The sequence below is a fragment of the Rattus norvegicus genome, chromosome 1 (genome assembly GCF_021556685.1).
Source record: "Rattus norvegicus strain SHRSP/BbbUtx chromosome 1, alternate assembly SHRSP_T2T, whole genome shotgun sequence".
Lineage (NCBI taxonomy): Eukaryota > Metazoa > Chordata > Mammalia > Rodentia > Muridae > Rattus > Rattus norvegicus.
In genome coordinates this window covers 62,830,373-62,847,549 of record NC_141534.1, presented here as the reverse complement: position 1 = coordinate 62,847,549, position 17,177 = coordinate 62,830,373, and positions in this window count along the sequence as shown.

Here is a 17,177-nt window from a genome sequence, read left to right as displayed (position 1 = left end):
TCTTGCATATTTTCCAAAACAAGTAACAAGCACAAACTGGCATGGTCAGGTATCACGGAGCAAGAGTCCGCTCTATCACATCCCCTTCTGCATTAGTTACATTTGTATTTCTGTGACAGAAATGCCATGAGCACAGCAAAATATAAAACATGTAGGCGATTAGTGATCCTATTTCACAGACCACCTGTTACCATAGGTTAAGTTCCATGACTACAGGGCACGGTGGAAGGAGCAGGAAGCAGAGGACTCACATCTGGAATCACAAGTACAAAGCAGAGAGTGCACAGGGAGTGGTGCAGAGCACTAAAACCTCAAAGCCCAGCCCCACTGGCATTCTTTCTCCAGCAAGGGCACACCTCCTGAGTCTTCCCAAACAGAGTCACCAACTGGGAAAGGAGTACTCAAATGCCCGAGACAGTGGAGGATAGCTCATGCAAAATGTCATGATGATTCAGGAATTCGAATCAGTAACAGAGAGAACCTTCACTCTGGGTCAATGTGTGTTGCTGCAAAGCCAGCAAGCTGCTCTCCCTCCCCTTGAACATAAGATGTGGATTAAGTAAAAATGTAAACAAGCATCTCCATGGAAAGTCAACAGCCCTGTTAATCTGGTCATACTTATAGGATAAGTCCAGAGGTGCTGGATACTGAAATCACAGAAGAAGCCAACACAAACTCAAACCGTTTAGTCTATAGGAATAAAAATACCACAGAAGCCAAAATGGGTAACGATGTGGAGCAAACGCTCACTCACTCAGCAGATAAAATTACACCTAGCCCTTACTCACAGACCTACTTCATAAACAGTGTACATTCTGCTGGTACCTACTCAACGCAATCCTAAATGCTGCAATCAAACCAAATGGTTTCTTACTTTGTTGAGTATGACTTTAAAACACTGAAGTACTCTGAAGGAGGTTAATGGAATCTTCTCAGGGCCTGGGGAGGTTGGCTGAGGGAGTGCAGATTAACAAAGCAACACAACCCAATTTCCCCACCAGCAAGCAGAAACCGGCCTGATGTCAGTTGCCAATTCCTGAGGGTTTAAGAGAAGCCTACAGACTGGAAGGACTGAGGTAGGTGAGATTAAAGTACAGTTACCCTGAATGCTCACTTGAGGAATGGGAAGGGTAGCAACTGGAAAGTGCTGTGTGTGTGTGTGTGTGTGTGTTTGTGTGTGTGTGTGTGTGTGTGTGTGTGTGTGTATGTGTGTTCCATGAATGTGTTTCTGTGTGAGTGTGGTTGGGTTGTTGCTGTTGTGTGCTTAATTTGAGACAGAGTGTTACCACAAACTGAAGCTGTCCTAAAACTCACCCTGTACACAAGGGTGGTTTGGACAGTAAAGAGACCTTCTCTCTCATGAAAGGGGGATTAATGATGTGTAGCACAAGCTATGTGTAAATTTCAAAATCTGAAGATTTTATAAATCTCCTTTGGCTTACTTTAACAATGCTGGTGATTATAGCAATACATGGTACACTGAGGACAGAACAGAATATATAGTGTGAGCTTTTGAGATGGTTCAGAGGTGAAAGGAATAGCTGATGATCTGAGTTTAGTTCCAGAGGCACTGTTAATAATCAAACACAAATGTAGCCGACATTTATCCTGTGTAAAAATCAGTCAGGGCATCCAGTCATCTAAAGTCTGGAAGCTGGGGAAGGGAACATGGAAAATGAATATCCTAGTAAGAGCACCATTGGAAGGGGAAGCCCTGGGTCCTGCTAAGACTGAAGCCCCAGTGAACTAGATTGTTGGGAGAAGGGCGACAATGGGGGGAGGATGGGGAGGAGGGAAGGGGATGTTTGCACGGAAACTGGGAAAGGGAATACTGGAAATGTATATAAAAAATACTCAAGTCAATATATATATATAAATACACTGAGGTCAACCCTAGATAGGGCATAGAGCAATCCATACATCATGGGATTTAACGGGGCGTTTTATGAAAGAGCTATTTCCCAGGAGCACACCTGTGTGTCAAGGCCTCCCTTCCAGCTAGGCCTTTGGATCTCCAGTGCTAAACACTGTCTCTTCCTTTGCAGAAGTGAAACATAATAAAAATTCACACTTCACAGTACAGTGAATAGCAGTAATCGCGAAAGGTGTAAATAGAACCGATGAGTACCAGAGTATGTGGATTGATGTTATATGAAATGTGTGTGGATGCCGTGCAGTATCCTCTTCCATGTACCTACATACTGAGCAACTACCCTGTACAATTTCTCTCTAGACAGAACCATCTGGAATTCACTCACTGAGGGACTTATGCCCTGGAGTGGCAGCTACAGGTAGGACTTGTGCAACCATGTCACGAAGCGAAGAGACAGAGATGCATGGATTAAATGGAGAGAAGCAGATTGGAATGGTGGAGAGGCTAACCTGCCAACAACTCCAAACCCCCAGCAGGATGACAATGGAGAACAGCGAGCAGTATCCCAGCCAGCCTCACTCTCCATAGCCAGACTTCTTCCAGTCCTTCCATTTTCCCAAGGAAAGAAAAGTTCAAAAAGCAGGGACAGGGAAAGAAAAACTGCTCTACTCCCAGGAGCCAACGGCAAACCCCCTGGCACCTCCCTGTCTGAGCCCATAAGCAGACACAGCCCAGTCCTGGGATCATCTCTAGAGGCTCAGGGACCCAGGCAGATGAGCCCTTGAATCACAAAGGGTTCCACTACAGCATTCTATGGGTGTCAGTCCTGAGTCCCTGAGCCTGAGGTGCTCTGCACAGCTATTCAGAGAAGCTTTCTCCTGATCTCTGTACAAAGATCTCTGTGTTGGATGTCAGAGGAGAGTGTCCACCCAGCATGGGTTGGGGCTCTGGCCCTCTAATCTGTTGGTCCATGTTAACTTCTCCACAGAGAAAGCTTATGAGCTTTGCTGATGCATCCATTTGGCGTTTGGGGGATTCAAACTCAAGTCTCTGCCTAGTCCTGCAGCTTTGTCTCAGGTGTTTGATGATAACCTAGAGCCTTTCTGAGGACTTATGAGAACAGTGTCCTCTTGATGGGTCAGTTTAGAAACAGCTTTGTCTTTAAAAAAAGAAAACTATACCATCAGTTTGAGGCTAATCCTTCAGAATTCAAAGATAACGTGACTCCCTGAGTGTAGACATGAGGACTTTAAAGCAGGATGCAGAGTAAACATTCAAAACAGAGAACTATGGACAGCTAAACATCTTACAGGGTTTTATTTCTAACAGCCTAAAGTCTTTCCATAGCCCATAGAAGCCACAGTCTCAGAGTCCTTCCCAACGATGTCATGACAGGTCCTATTGTGACCTCATGAGGAGCGATTGTGAGGCGGCCCAGCAAACACATATTAAGCTGTTGCCAGGCCTGGAATTCTTTGAGTGCTTTGAGAGGAGGTGTGGAGTGGAGCCCTCTGCGACTTGGTTGTATCTAGTGAGCTGTGTGTGGTTGTGTCGAATTTTACTGTACTGTGTATATGTGTATGTATCAGTGTGTGTAAGAGAGTGTGTGTTGACAGATTGGCCTGTGTGTGAGTGCGTGTACACTTTTGCCTGTGTGTTTGTCAGTATATGTAGGAGTGTGTGAGTTTACAGGTTTGTATGTGTGTATGTGTTTGTATGTGTGTATGTCTTCTTGTGCGTATGTGTATCCCTGTGTGTATGTGTGTATTTGTCTGACGTGTGTTTTTCCAGGTTTGCTTGTGTGTAACTATGCGTGTTTTGTGTGAATCTGGGTGTTTGTAAGAGTTTGTGTGAGTATAAGTTCACTTCTGTGTATTTCTGTGTGCGTGCCTGTGTGTGTGCCTGTGCCTGTGTGAGTGCCCGTGTGTGTATGTGTGTGCATGTGTGTGTGTGTGTGTGTGTGTGTGTGTCTGTGTGTGCACGTGCCCATCCCCTTTTGCCCCTTGTATCTATATTACCTGCACCTCAGTGCAAGAGAGTGTAGAGGCCAGAAGTCACCCCGGCTGCTGTTCCTGAGGTAGGTTCTCAACCTTATTTTCAAGACAGGCTCTCTCACTGGCCTGCAGCTGCCCAAGTATCTGGGCTGGCTGACCAGTCGCTCCCAGGCATTTGGTATGCCAACCCCATAATATCAGTTTAAAGGCCTATGTAGATGGCTGGCTGCCTATTTCTTGATTGATTGATTTTTGGATGACTTCAAGAGAGAGAATTAGGTCACATATTGCCACACCACTGGCTATTTCCTTATTGGGGTTTTGTTTTTGTTTTATTTATTTATTTATTTATTTATTATGGATTGCTGGTTTCATTTTTTAGTGGTTTTTATGTTCTCACATGCTATATTACTGCTTTGATTATTACGGTTCTGCAGTCGGATGATTAACTCTATCTCCATTTTCAATGTCCTGCGGTTTCATCCTTTTACATTATTCCTGTTTCTCTATTTATTGAGTACAAGCAATCATTGGCTTAGACTTGATACAAATTTGCCCTTTGTGACAATTTGACTCTTCGGCCTTTGTTTAAGGTTTACTGTTCACTGATATTTAACTGCCTTATTCCTTGTGGTTGGTTAATTTTAATTTTCAGTATTTTGCTCTGGAGAGTTGTGGATTTTGTGGATCACTAGGTCCTGAAATTCAATGGAGTTTTCCCTTAAGTGTTGGCTTTTTATATTTGTTTGTTTTGTCTTATACTAATTCTTTCTCCTCTCGTTTCTTTCATCTGTTTTTTTTTTTCTTCAATGAACATCTATTCATAGTATTGACCATCTTTGGCCGCCCAATCCTATTGTAGTATGACGATTTTTATTTTCATCATTGCATTTAGTATGTGTGTGCTCTTGGCTTTCTCTTTTGGGGTTGGTTATTTGGGTGGCTTTTACTTATGACTTCATATTTTCCCCTTAACTTTTTCATAATTTTGCTCTATTTTTCTAGTCTAGTTTTCACTTTGTCTTTGTTTGTTTTTTTTTTTTCAAAAGAACTGGAGGACCTCCTTAGTAAATTACTGAGGGTAAATCCCAACTTTAGACCAACAGCAAGAAAGGCGATGAAACACCCTTGGTTCAAAGAACACTGGAACGGATTGATAGGTCCCTATGAAGAAATGCTTCCCCTCACACCAGACCCGGCCATTTTGGATGCCATGAAAAGCATTGGATTCCAAACCTCTGTAGTAAAACACTCTTTAAAACAAAGAAAATATAATGAGGAAATGGCAACTTATTTCTTTCTACAAAAGCAGGCTCTCCAGGGGGATGGCTGCACAGCCCAGGCACAGCAAATGAGTCCCGTTGCAGCACCATTCCCTAGCCTTGATCCTGCTGCTGCTTTTAGATTAGAACCAAAGAGGAGTAGAAGCCTGCCAGTCCTTGGCACCTTGCGGGTGTCATCCTCCCATGGTCATGTATCTCACTATGGCCAGAATGCTCATCCAAAAGGAGGCAAAAGATCCACTGTGGCTGGTCGTCTCAGGCCTCTACCGATGACACCTACACAGGACCACTATCACAAATGTGCTGTGAGTGTCCCATGCATTCAAACAACAAGCATCTTCACTGAGAAGAGTAGCAATAAGGAAATCAAAGAAGACAACCCACTCTCCCACAGAGCCCCATTAGAGGATAAGCCCATCCCCAGCAGGGTCCGGCACAGAGGTTTTAAGGGGTGGACCAGGAATATAGCAAATGCCCTGATAAAGCTGTGTTGCTGCATGCCAAGGAGAAAGAAACCTCGCCTGGGGCAGAACAGAATCTCCCCCCAGAAATGAGCCACAGGGAGAGTCCAGAGAACAAGCAGCAGGCATAGCCCAGGTACCTTTGTGCTTTGTCCTTTTCAGTTTGCTCTATGCTGGTCCTTCCTCTGTCTCTGGTTTCCATTTTCCCCACAATTCTTACCTTGTATCTGCTCTAAGTTCTTTATGAGGTTTCCCCAACACCAAGCCTTCTCCCTCTTCTTGATTTCTCCTCTTCCCAGCAGGGACCCAATAGGATTGATGAGTTCCACACTCTACAGAGTTTTCTAGTTGGCCCATCCCTTCAGATGGACTCCAGCTCCCCCTTAGGCCAATAGCTCCCACAGGGTGAGGACAAGAGGTTCATGGGCTCATGGCCTCCTCCAGGGGCTACTGATCTTTTCACATGTGGTCATCAATCACAAGTGCTGCAGAACAGAGTCTTATGTTTTCAAATGTAACATCCCATTCCATTAAGCCTCAAAACTAATTAACAAGGTTTGTCATTGAATAAGTATCAACAACCTAGTTTGTGGGTTATAGTTGATGGTCAGAATCCTGCATGCATGCATATTATTTTGCATACTGGTTTTTTTTTTGTTCCTAAGACCTAGTGATCTATTGAATTTTAAAGGTTGTAGTTCTAAATGGTTTCTTTCAAAGACCTCAACTGAGAAGTAGAAAAAAGAAGTTATAATATAGTAAGGCAAATCAAAGCCCCAAATGGTAAGCTAAGAATTCTACCTCACTGTCTTTTTTGCTTGGAATAAATTGTCTTGTCTATTTCACAGTGTCATCTGGAAATTCTTTCATGTCCTCAGTATAAACAGTAGGTGATTTCAGACACATGGCAATGGAAAAGACACCAGCAGAAACTACAGCAGCAACAGGAGTAGCAACAATAGCAGAAGCAGCATTAGGCACAGCAGCAGCAGGAGGAGGAGAAGGAGGAGCGTAGGAGGAGGAGGAGGAAGATGAAGAGAGGAGGAGAAAGAAGAGGAGGAGGAGGAAGAGAAGGAAGAGGAGGAGAAAGAGGAGGATGAACAGCAGGGGGAAGATTTTGATTCCCTGTCCCCGTGAGAATTGCTGATGACTACTTCTGGACACAGATATCATGCTGAGAACTGTTTATCAAAATGATTTAACAGAATATTTTTTCATAGAAGACATGTCAATGTTCCTGAGGGCATGCAGCCCTGGAAAAGAGAGCCAGATGGCAGAGGCAAGCAGTGTGGAATGTTCTTACTGAGGAAGACCTTCTCAAAGCTGATGATGTAATAGGTATGAAGGAGCATTTCATGGGAGTCACGGTCCCATGCCCCTGTGTCAGGGCACACAGAGCTCCTAGCCTTGCATCCTGCGTGAGAGGGGACCTGGAATATTCGCTGATCCCCACAGGGTCCTGGATTGCATGGTTCCCCCTCAGTTATGGTCCTCCCTGTGCCTCATGGGGTACGCAGCTTCTACGGGCTGAATTTATATCAGTGATTAACTGGAGCTGGACCACAACCACACCACAGGCAAGCCATGGGCACTGAGGACATTAAGAGCAGCAGACAATATCTCCTCCGCTGCTTCTGACTCTGCTCCACAAGCCAAGGCAGCTCCCACACAGCAGGCATCCAGCCTAACTCCCAGCAGGGAGAGTGTGAGATGTCTGTGGATGAGCCCACAGGGACTACAGGATTCTGTGGGAAGACATCTGGTAGCTTCTGGAGCAGCTGCAGCAGCCAGGACACATGAACTACAGTGGAGGTGAGCTATAGGAACAGGGAGCAAAGAGCCTGATCTGGCCAATGCTGATCTGAATCCCTGAGGGCAGGCTGGAATGGTCACTCAGGGCTATTAGAGTGAAGGCCAGCCAAGGGGATACAATGTGTCACTAACATTCTCAAAGTCTTGTCCAGGAAAAAACCACTGACCTTGACCACCAAAGTTGAGTCCAGACTCATGGGCTACAGGATAGCAGATTGAACTGAGTCTGAATTCCCATGAGTATGACCTCTGGCTGCTCCCTAGGCTCAGTATAGATGAGCATGAGAAGGCACCATTGCTGTGTTTGCAGGAGTAGCAGAGAGCTCGGAATACATGACCCACTCCTAACCCAGACTAGAGCCACTCTGGGGAGGAGATGGCATCATTTGAGAGATGGGCTTATGCGGGACACTGTGCTCTGGTTTGTGGCACATACAGCTCCTGTCTTTCTTGCTGACAGTTCAGATCCTCAGCTGGCCTCATCACGGACAGTCCCATGAGGAGTGGGTGTTTGTTTCCTGCTTCACAGTTAGGGCAGGAACAAGCCCAGACGCAGTGAGTAAGGACAGTGCTTCTGTCTTGACCCAGCTTCCTTGTCCTTCCGCATCCCCCAACTCATATCAGGAGCCACCCAGAGACCTTCATAGGAGTGTGGGTCATGTTAATCAGAATGCACAGCTGGAGATTAAATTCTGGGTAAGGTCTCCATACAGCCCTGGTGGCTCCCACACCCTGCCTACCTAAGTTTTCCCAATTGGGTCCTCAGGGTCGTGGAGAATCTTCTACAGGCTGCCGTGAAGATACAGCCAGTTTCTTGGTAACATTGTGTTTAGCAGAGGTTCTCTGCTTCAGGCACAGAGCCTTCCAGTGAGAGGGTTTGCTGAGTAGCACACCAGGACCAGAAAAGTGTAGAGCCCTCTAGTGGTAGACATGAAGTACTGCAGGAGTTTATTTCCTGATTTCTTCACATCTACCTCGTTCTAAAGGCTTTTTGTCAGACACATAGGGACCTAAGAAACTTGAGTTTGCACCCCCATAGGGAACCCAGGACACTAAACCAGCAGCCCTGTTAAACGTCGGCAGAGGATAATCTGGGCTCTGTGTTTATAGAATGGCTCTAGACTGGTATGAAGACTGATTGACCAGCCAGTCAAGGAGAGTTAGGGACAGTTAGAGACTTGGAGGAGAGCATGAGCGGCAGACACAGCAGAGTCCAGGCCAACAGTGGAACCAGTTCATTTAATAGAGAAGCATATGCCCTCCCAAAAGGCTGTCAGCTTAAGGCACTGCACTGAAGACCTGACCCAATAACATGCCCAATTTACACATCACCCACCTGTGGCTTGTGGAGGGTCCTGAGGGTAGATCCTAAAGTCCATCATGGCTGAAAGGCAGAAGTTTGCACATCATTGCAATGTGGAGGCTACTCTCTGCTGATGGGACCCACACACTCTGTGAAAAAGTTTGCTTAAGTGAAAGTTGGCCGTCCTTGAACTCTCTGGTCTTCCAGGGTAGTGTGTGTTGACCACATGCAGAGCCATTCCTGAAAAACGTAAGAGCCAAAATTCAACAATAGGGAGAGAATCCTGTGCCAGATGGAATCCCTCAGGCCAGTGCGGATTCAGAGACATCCTATGCCATGGCATGGAGGCTCCCAAGAACTTCTAGGATCAATGTGAGCCACACCGGAGGCCACAGTCTATCCTGGGAGAACATTAAAGTATCTGGAATTATCAGGGACCCTAAGGTAGGTTCGTCAGGATATGGAGCTGATGCATGGTGGGATGCTTGGAGGATACAGCCTAAGGCAACGTAGAGGAAAGTGTGTTATGAGAGCTAAGACAGAGCAACCACACAGTCTGAGAACAAGTTTGCTTAAGTGAAATTTGGCCGTCCTTGAACTCTCTGTTCTTCCAGGGTAGGATGGCCTATCGGGCCCAGGACAGAGCGACTATGCCAGAATTACAATGGTCTGTAATAGAGATGGAGAAAGTGTCAGGATGGGACTTGGGCAGTGGATGGAGCTCTATGACTGCAAAGCCTGCCTAGGCTCCCAGGACCCAGAGCTGGCTGCTGCAGGAAGTCCTAGATCACAACTCTGCCGTTCCTCTTCCCAGGTCTTGCTTTTAACTACTGGACCCAACACAAAGCCTCCCTTGCAGGCTTACCAGAGCATGAAAATGAAATGGCCACCTCCTGTAACAAGAAACACTTCTAGAAGAGGAAGGAGACATCAATACATTCACAAAACCTTCAACTCGAAGTCTGTCTTGCCAATAAGTGTGCAGGGATAAAGGTAAAGCAGATATTGAGGGACCAACCAGTCAATGACTGACACAAAGTGAGATCTGTCTCATGTGACAGACACAACCTCTGACACTATTTATGATATTCTTTCTGATTTACTTGCAGACAGAAAAGTAGCACACATGTCTCCAGAGGCTTCACTCGGCAGCTGAAAGCCACAGCCAATCCTCAGATAGAGCTCGGGAAGTCTTGTGGAAGAGTGGTGGGGAGAGTGACAAGGAAACTGGTTGGGTTAAAACACTACAAGAAGTCCCCTACCGTCAGATACCTTGGACCATGGAGTATGCTAGAGCCTGTGCAACCAACCCCAGAGCCGGGTTAGCTATCTGCAGTTGGTCTCCATGTGGGTCATCTGACAAGTAGATCCAGGGCTGTCTCAGTCTGTGTTGCCTGCCATTGGATCTGTTCCCCATACCCGGACTGCCTGATTGTAAATCTGTGGGGCAGAATGTGCTCGGGCCACCTGGGACTAGATGTCCCAGGATGGTGTGGTACACAGGGACTCTCCCCTTGTCCAAAGAGAAGGGAGAGCATTATGGTAGAAAGGATTTGTAAGGTGGGACTGGGAAGGGAAGAGGGAGAGTGACTGGGATCAGGATGTAACCTGAATAAAGAAGACATTATTGGAAGTAAAAATTTAGCCTGGAAAATGGAAAGATTGGTAAGTGGCTAAGAGCACTGAATGCTCTTCCAGAGGTCCTGAGTTCAAATCCCAGCAAACACATGGAGGCTCACAAATGTCTCTAATGACATCTGATGCCCTCTCTGGTCTTTCTAAATACAGCTACCCTGTACGTATGTTTAACAAATGAATGAATGAATGAATAAATAAATAAATTTTACCTAGTCTTACTTATCAGGCAACGAATAAAATGTCGAGATTATGTTCAAACCCATGTCATGGATTGCCTGGATCTTTTAGAACTGCAGGAAACATCTCAACGAAGAACAAGAGAGGCTGGAGAAGAATGGGGAAGGGTTTGATCCCTGAAGTTCCTCAGTGTCCACTAGCACAGCACTTGTCCTTGGGAGATGACATCTTTCACTCTTCCTGACTGTTGCACCAATCAGAATTACAAGCTCTGTGGATGAACCTGTAAAAGAGGACAGTTGCTCTTGGGCCAATATGGAGGTTCCTGACCTCTCAGCAAGCTCACTGCTGACTTTTGAGGTCTCTGGAGGGTGAGCAAAATGAAGACACACAGAGTAGCCTCAAGTTGAGTCAGCCAGTCCCAGGGGGCTCAGTGGTGTCTCTCAGATTCCCAGGCCCTCCCTGAGATTGAACACACTACACAGTGTAAGAGGATTAGGGGATAACCAGAAAATGCAGTTGCTCAGGTGTCTGGCTCTGTAGGAGGGAAATAAATCACAGTGGGAAACTTCAGGACAGTCAGGTGACCTGAGCCCTCCACAGAGTCTAAGTCCAGACTCACAGACATTCATCTGTCCACAAGTCTCCTAAACACAGGCCTTGACTGACCTGCAGTCCAGAGTATGTTATTATACAGTGTCGCTTAGAGAGAGGACATACTTTCCAATTAGGCCTTTTCTGTGTCACACTGAGACTTGGTTTATGGTACAGCTGATGCAGATGGGGACTGGCCACAAGTGGCAGTCTATCGCAGATCATGAAATAAATAAATAAATAAATAAATAAATAAATAAATAAATAAATACCCACTTATCTCACTGCCTGCAATCCTCATTGTCACCACAAGGGAGCGCCGCTTTGACCTTCTCAGAAAGAAAAGCTGACTTCCCTCAGGGAAATGGATGGATGGATGGATGGATGGATGGATGGATGGATGGATGGATGGATGGATGGATGGATGGATAGACAGAGAAGTGATTTGACTTAATCAGTTTCTTCCAGTCCTACTTTTCTGGTCGAAAACACACTGAACATGTCTGCTGCAATTGCTTGTTCTTCATTTCTGCTTTCTTTGGCTGTTCATTCAAGGCAGCTCCCTTAGAATCTGCTCATCTCAATAAAGGTCCATCTGTGGAATGTATAGCTTCTCAGTTAGGAGCTAAGGGATTCTTGGAAGGAGTTCCCAAAATCCCCTCTGGGGCAGTTGCCAGTGTTCTCTACTTCAGACAGCAGCTGCATGAAGCAAACACACACCTGTCTGAACATTCCAGCCTGGGTGCACGTCACAGTGCACCTGCCCCAGGGTCCCTGCCAGTTGCACATGCCACAGGGCCACAACTACAAGATCCCTTCCCCAGGAATCATGCCCCCTTGCATCTCCCCCAGGATTCCTGCTCTGTTGTAACTGAACCAGGGTCCCTGCCCGGTTGTTCCTGGCTCACGTTTCCTACTCAGTTTTACCTGCCCCAACGACCCTGTCCCACTGCACCAGCCTCAGGGATCCTGTCCCATTGTGCCCACCATGCTGCACCTTCCTGAGAGTACCTACTAACTGTTCCTAGGTGGCATTTTTCAAAATCTAATTCAAAGATCTTGCCAGTCAGAACCCATTGTCTTTATTAACACCAAGTAGATATTTGCAGGGCTTCCTCACCTACACTTAATCAATCCCTTCTCTCAGTTGTCCATGTGGAAGCAAAGAAACTAGCAGCAGAACATGGATTATTCTTCCAGGATATCAGCAGCCCTAGAATTCTCATGAGATGGGCTGCTGGGACTGTGATACAGGGGTGGCAGGGAGGCTTTGACACTGAACAAGCCCAGAGTGCTGCCTCTGCTCACATTGTGCCAGCACCTTAGCCTACCTCTAGATGTCCTAAACTCTGAGAGGAGGAAGGAGATCTTCCTACATAGAAGATGTTCTCTGAATCTGTGCTGGCCAAGGTCAAGCCAGAGTGTTTGAACATGCCAGTTCCAGCCCCTGAGGATTCTCTGCCTGCCTGGTGTTTCTTTGTGCTTTATGTCTGCCAAGGTGAAGATGTGGCCCATACTAGGAATAATTTTGAAGACAACTGCCCTGGGTTCCCATGCTAAAATTCAATTAGGGACTGACAGGGACCTAAATAACAACAAGACAGTGCCAAGACCATGAGTTCCAAAATCAAGAGCAAATGGGGCCTTGATGGTATCCTGTGCTGATCTGACAGGAGTCAGCACACACAATTCTCCTGCACATCCAATGCCCCTTGGAAAAATCCTCTGTCAAGGGTAAGTGATGCCTCATGAGAATGAACTGTCAGCGTAGGACAAGACACTTGGGACTACTGTCCTGAACTCACCAGTCTCAGATGAATGGGCTTTGAAAAGTTTTCAGGACACAGAATAGGGGTGTGTAAGCAAGTGCAGGTAATCCTTGGGTAACACATAGTTCCTGAGGAGGTTCTGAGAGCTGTTGGATCCACTCCTGGAAAAGGCAGCATTGTGTTCAGGGGGGTAAGAAAGCATGAGCCTGCTGATGTTTTCACAGTATTGCATGGGAACAGTAACAATGCCCTTAGGAGCAGGATGTCCTAACACTCTCAGATCAAGCAGACAGCCTAGAGCCTATTAAGCCCATATCCCAAGAGAATGCCGCTCATGTGTGAAGCTTCTATAGCCAGGAAGCTGGAGCAGGGAACATTGACATTGTCTCAGTTAGGGGTTTACTGCTGAGAACAGACACACCATGACCAATGCAGCTCTTATGAGGACAACATTAATGGATACAGGATTGCAGGTTCAGAGACTCAGTCCAGTATCATCAAGCTGGGAGCATGGCAGCATCCAGGCAGTCATGGTGCCAGAGTAAGTGAGAGGTCTACATATTCATCTGAAGGCTGCTTGGGGAAGATTGGCTTGCATGTGGATAGGAAAAGGGTTTTAAATCCCATGCCCAGTGACACACCTACTTTAACAAGACCACGCCTCCTAATATTGCCACTCCCTGAGCTAAGCATATACAAACCATCATAGACATCTTGCAGGAGGGTGGTACTGTTCTATCAGAGAGAAGCCTCTGCTCCCGTTAATATACTGAGGTCAACCGTGGGTAGGGCACAGAGCCCTCCACACATCCTGGGACTCAGGGAGGCATCCTATGAAAGAGCTTTTTCCTAGAAGGACACATGGGTGTAGGCCTCCCTTCCAGCCAGGCTGTAGGGAGTCTCCAATGCTAAACTCTGTCTTTTTGCAGAAGTGAAACAATGAAAATTCACCCTTAACAGTACAGTGAATAGCAAAAATGGTGAAAGGTATAAAAAGAACCAATTAGTACCAGAGCATGAGGATTGGTTTTATATGAAATGTGGGGGGGTGCAGTGCAGTATCCTCCTCCATGTACCAACATGTTCAGTAACTACCCTGTTCGATGCAGCTTTACACAGAACCATCTGGAATCCATTCACTGAGGGACTCCATCCCTGGACTGGAAGCCACAGGTGGGACTTTTGTATCCAGGTCTCCCAGCCCTGGGACAGGGATGCATGGATAAAGTGGAGAGAAGCAGACTGGAATGGTGCAGAGGTTATCCTGCCAACAACCCCAAGCCCCCAGCTGCATGACAATGTAGAACAGCGAGCAGTTTCCCAGCCAGCCTCACTCCCCATAGACAGACTTCTTCCAGTCCCTCCTTATGCCAAGGAAAGAAAAGCAAAAAAAGTAGGGGCAGGGAAAGAAAAATTGCTCTACTCCCAGGAGCCAAGGACAAGCCCCCTCCAATCCTCTGATCTGACCCCATAACCAGCCACAGCCAAGTCCTGGGCTCATCTCTAGAGGCACATGGACCCAGGCAGATGAGCCCTTGAATCACAATCGGCTCCTCAAAAGCATCCTATGGGTGTCAGTCCTAAGTCCATGAATCGGAGGTGCTCTGCACAGCTATTCAGAGAAGCCTTCTCTTGATCTCTGTGAAGATCTCTCTGTTGGATGTCAGAGGAGGGTGTCCATCCAGCATCAATCCAGGGACTGTGGCCCTCTAATGTGTTAGCCCATGTGAACCTCCCCACAGAGCCCCACCTGTCCTTGTGCAACTCCTCCTTGATCGCCTTTTATAGGAAGATATTTAGGGTCCCTTGCAGGAGGCAGGGAAAATGGCACACAGCTGAGGGTGGTAGACAAAACTGGGAACACATCAAATATTGAGTTGGTGTGAGGCTCCCTAAGCCATGCTTGGCCAGGTCTGTGCCAGCGATCCCATAAGACCCTTTGATTCTCCCCATGTACACAGCAGGAACCAATTGCCAGGCCTAACCTCTGCCCAGAGCAAAGGGAGATTGGAACTTGGATTCCAACCCTGGCCATTCCTATAATACCTGACCTTGTAACCCTTGCTCCCTTTGGGGCTCAACAGTCCCCCTCAAATGTAGACAACAATGTCTAGATGGTGTTCACAGCTTTTCTTGCCTGAAACTGTGCTTTGTTTGATACTACAAACCAGGAAGTAGGGACTTAAAATTGAGATCACTGACTCAGGCTAGGGAGGACTCCAGGGCACCTGAGCTCAGCTGCAAAGGCAGAAGCTGAACCACAGTGAGCAGAGGTGGCACACTTTGCTGTTTCTTTCCTTTTCTGCTCTCAGGCCTTTCAGTGAACTCTACAGATGAGGATCTTTCCTCCCAGGCTTAGTGTCTGCAGCCATGAGAGTCCTCTACAGGGGACTCCAAACCCCAGAAGAGTCTTCAGAAGGAAAGCGCTACACACTGCACTGCCCCCAGCAATCTGAGAAACAGAGACCCTCTCTGGGCTTGGGCCAGTCAGTGCTCAATAGTTAGCTTCTGGCTGCACTGGCTGCTCACAAATAACACAGCAGACTGGGTCCTGTGACCTGGCTGTCACAGACTGTGATTGAGAATTCATTTCAACTGTGTCAGCATAGCCACTCTGTTCCTTCTGGCCCCAGGTTGCACAGGGCTCCTTGTCCTCATACATGCCTCTTCCATCACTGGACCTTAATATTTAAAGTGAGCCCTACACTCAGGATGGACTTGGTTTTCTATACATCATGCCAACCTCTATGTGATAGGAAGTGTCTGCCTGTGTATGCATACCCCCTTATGTGCCTAGGTGTCCATGCATACCACTACCCCATGTCCTGTCAGAGGCCATCCTCTGACAGGTCCTCACGCCTGCATGTCAGACCACCTGTCTTCAAGCCCCAACCCCTCCCCACCCCACAGATGTTGAGCTTATGGGCTTTGCTGATGCATCCAACATTGATGGGGGTTTTGGGGATTGAAACTCAATTCCTTACCCTTGGGAGGCAAGTGTTCTGCCTATCCCTGCAGCTTTGTCTCAGGTGTTTGATGATAACCTAGAGCCTTTCTGAGGATTTATGAAATCAGTGTCATCTTGATGGGTCAGTTTAGAAACACAGCTTTGTTTTTTTTTTTTTATTTTTTTAACAGTGTACCATCAGTTTGAGGCTAATCATTCAGAATTCAATGAAAAAGTGACACCCTGAGTGTAGACATGACGACTTTGAAGCAGGAGGCATAGAAAACATTCAAAACAGAGAACCGAGGAGAGGTAAACATCTTACAGGCTTTGATTTCTAAAAGCCTTAAATCTCTCCATAGCCCACAGAAGCCAGAGCCTTGAAGCCCTTCCCAACCATGTCATGACAGGTCCTATTGTGACCTCATGAGGAGCGACTGTGAGGCGTCCCAGCCAACAGATGTTAAGCTGTTGCCAGGCCTGGATTTCTTTGAGTGCTTTGAGAGGAGGTGTGGAGTGGAGCCCTCTGCGACTTGTTTGTATCTTGTGAGCTGTGTGTGGTTGTATTGGATTTTACTGTACTGTGTATATGTGTATGTATCAGTGTGTGTAAGAGAGTGTGTGCTGACAGATTTGCCTGTGTGTGAGTGTGTGTACACTTTCGCTTGTGTGTTTGTCAGTATATGTAAGAGTGTGTGAGTTTACAGGTTTGTTTGTGTGTATGTTTGGATGTGTGTACCACTTCTTTTCTGTGTGTGTGTGTCCCTGTGTGTGTGTGTGTGTGTGTGTGTGTGTCTGTGATGTGCATTTTTCCAGGTTTACTTGTGTGTAAGTATGTGTGTGCCTGTTCCTACGTGAGTGTGTTTTGTATGAATCTGGGTGTTTGTCTGTGTGTGTGCCTGTGTGTGTGTGTGTGTGTGTTTGTGTGTGCACGCACGTGCCCATCCCCTTTTGCCCCTTGTATCTATATTACCTGCACCTCAGTGCAAAAGAGTGTAGAGGCTAGAAGTCACCCTGGCTCCTGTTCCTGAGGCAGGTCCTCAACCTCATTTTCAAGACAGGCTCTCTCACTGGCCTGCAGCTGCCCAAGTACCTGTCTTGGCTCTCCAGTGGCTCCCAGGAATTTGATATGCCAACCACATAATATCAGATTAAAGGCCTACGTAGACTGCTGGCTGCTTATTTATGGATTGATTTTTTTTTTCTATGTGTTTAAGAGATAGAATTAGGCCATATATTCTCAAGACCACTGGCTATTTCCTTATTGTGGTTTTATTTTATTTATTTATTTATTTATTTATTTATTTATTTATTTATTTATTATGG